Genomic DNA, 3,171 nt, shown 5'->3' with positions numbered 1-3,171 from the left:
GATAACATAATTATTGTCAGGAGCATCTTGAGAACGTTCCTACTTTTGCTGCTAAAGTTGAAGAGAAGCAAGTATAGCATTCCTAAATCCCTGCATTCCTTTTTCCTGTGTCTTGATGGATAGTGGTTTATTTTGTTGCAAGAGTGAGTTTGAGGAACTATTCTCATAAAGAAATGGCTATTTTGCCCAATGCATAAAGATCTTTGCACACTTACAATAAAACAAATATATATATGAATGTTTCAGTTGCAGATGTGCAGATGATGGGAAAAACCTACCAAAGCTTCTTAGGCATGGAGGGGATTGTACAACACCCTTTCCACCCTCATCCTGTCCCCAGTGAATTACAAGTAAACAAGTAGAGTAGGGTCCTGGAGTGGCCTGAGTTAGCCCTGTGATGACATTACCAACCCAGTTTTCGGCTTTGCTCCCTTGGGCAGGCTCCCTGTCAAGCTCTCTGTGGCTGTCCCTGCTAGCTTCCAGCCCACCCATCATGGTCTTCAGATGGTGGTGCCTCCAGACCTATATCCAGGTAGTGCCCAATCCTGTGGAAGAGAAAACGTTCTTTCCCTCAATCCTGGGCAAACATGTTCTTCCATCTCATTGACTCTGATTGGATTACATGCCAATCCCTACACTAGTCACCACTGGCTTCAGGTGGACATCAGAAGCATCCACTGGCTTAAGACTCTCAGGGCCTCCCCCTAGGTCTGGGGGTATGGCAGGCAGAATTTCTAAGAATGGCCCCCAAGATCCCATGTTATAGTTTGGATATGGATATATTTTGGATATAGATATAGTTTAATTGGCCCCTCTAAATCTCATGTGGAAATGTGACCCCAAGTGTTGGAGGTGGGGCCTGGTTGGGGGTGTCTGGGTCATGGGGCTGGATCTCTCATGAATGGTTGTGTTGGTGTTGTCCTCACTGTAATGAGTGAGTTCTTGCTTTCTGAGTTACCATGAGAGCTGGTTGTTAAATAAAGCCTGGCACCTCTACCCCGCCCCCCTTGCTTCCTCTTTTGTCACATGGTCTTGGCATACCTTGGCTCCCCTTCATCTTCAGCCATGAGTGGAAGCAGCCTGAGGCCTCACCAGAGGCAGCTGCTGGAGCCATGCTTCTTGTACAGCCTGCAGAACTGCGAGCCAAACAAACCTCTTTTCTTTATAAACTACCCAGCTTCAGGAATCCCTTTACGGCAATGCAAAAGAACTAAGATGCTCCTTACTCCTTGGAAGCTGTAAATGTGATGAGATCTCACTCCTATGGTTGTGTTATGCTATATAGCACAGCTGATCTTAAAAAAGGGAGATTATCTGAGTGGGCCTAATCTAATCACATGAATCCTTAAAAGCAGAGAACTTTCTCTGGCTGGTGGCAGAGGAGAAAAGAGAAGAAGAAATCATCAAAAATAAAAGCACAAGAAGGACTCCCAAGTGCCCTTGTTGACTTTAAGATGGAGGGGACCACGTGGAAAATGTGAGGAGAAACCGTATTCTCTCAACAACCTGAGTGAGTTTGGAAGTGCATTCTTTCCCAGATTTTCCAGAAAGGAACACAGCCCTGTTGACACCTGGATTTTAGCCTAGTGTGCTCTAAGTAGAGAATCCGGCTGAGCCACTTCTGACCCATAAAACTGTGAGCTGGCCACTGTTTCTGTTAATTCGTTACATAGCAAGAGAAAACGAATACAGAGGTTAAGGCCGACTCCATGCAAACTACGAATAGTTGAGAATGGTAGAAAAATGGTCTCCTAGGTAGGGTTACCAGATAAAGAAAAATACAAAGACTCTTAGTTAAATTTGAATTTCAGATAAATTATAGATTTTTAAAGTATAAATATGTACCCAGTTCCCCAGTTTGAATTGCAGATAAACCATGATTTCTTTGTTTTTTAAGTATGGGTATGTCCTGTGCAATATTTGGGACAAACTTCTTTTTCTTTTTCTTTTTTCTTTTTTTTGAGAGAGGGTCTCATTTTGTCACCCAGGATGGAGTGCAGTGATGCGGCCTCGGCTCACTGTAGCTTCGACCTTCTGGGCTCAAGCAATCCCCCCACCGCAGCTTCCCCAGTGGCTGGGACTCCAGGCATGTGTCACCACACTCAGCTCATTTTTGTATTTTTTGTAGAAATGAGGTTTCCTCAGGTTGCCCAGGCTGGTCTCGAACTCCTGAGCTCAAGTAATCCGCCTACCTTGGCTTCCTAAAGTGCTGTGATTGCAGGTGTGAGCCACCGTGCATGGCCAGGACAAACTTATACTAAAAAAATTATTAATTGTTTATCTGAAATTCAAATTTCACAGCCCAAGTCACACGGAAAGTCCAGGTGTTGGCACTCTGGTAGACAGCTGACCTCCCAGATGACAGCTGTTGTCAACTGCCAGTGCTGTGCAGGCACCATCTTGGATGTCCAGCCCAGTTGAATCTCCAGAGGAATCCAACCCTGGCCAGTTCCCGACTGTAACTGCACTAGAGACCCCAAGCAAGAGCCACCCACCTGAGCCCAGTCAATCCACAGAACTATGAGAGGCTATCATAAATTGTTGTTTTATGGGATGGGGTTCAGGACCCACTACTCCAAAATATGGCACCTTGACATTTGAGAAAACCACAGAAGCAGGTAGGACTTTCTGATCTTCTCCCACCCTTTCCCCCTGAAGCAGGCCATAAAACCTGGAAAAGAATTTTTTGACTTTTCCCTGAAGCAGGTCATAAAACCCTCATGTGAGAGGTGCCCTTTCAATAGCCGGTAGAAAGGAACTTCTTTATCTCTGAAGACACAGGGACACAGAGAGGAACCTGAATAAACAGTTCCTCTCCCGACCCCAGTTTACTACCATTGCATCACACATCCTTTGTGCAATCATACTTCTCCACGACCAGCCACTTTGTCATCAAACCTAAGCATAAAAATAAGCAAGTTTACCCATTTCTTTGGGTTTTCATTTCTGAGTACTCTCATGTCACGTGAAACGTATATGAAATACACTTGTATGCTTTTCTTTTGTTAATCTATCTGGTTTTAGATGCCTCATCCATGAACCCAGTGATGAATGAGAAAAGAAATCTTTTCTCCCCTACATATGCCTCCACGTTTTAGGGTGGTTTGCTATACAGCAATCGACCATTGAAACAGGGAGAACGGCCTTCTAATGGATATGACAAGTATTTTC

The sequence above is a fragment of the Macaca fascicularis genome, chromosome X (assembly GCF_037993035.2).
Source record: "Macaca fascicularis isolate 582-1 chromosome X, T2T-MFA8v1.1".
NCBI classification, from domain to species: domain Eukaryota; kingdom Metazoa; phylum Chordata; class Mammalia; order Primates; family Cercopithecidae; genus Macaca; species Macaca fascicularis.
The sequence above is the reverse complement of the archived record's forward strand: the minus strand, read 5'-3'. Positions refer to the sequence as shown.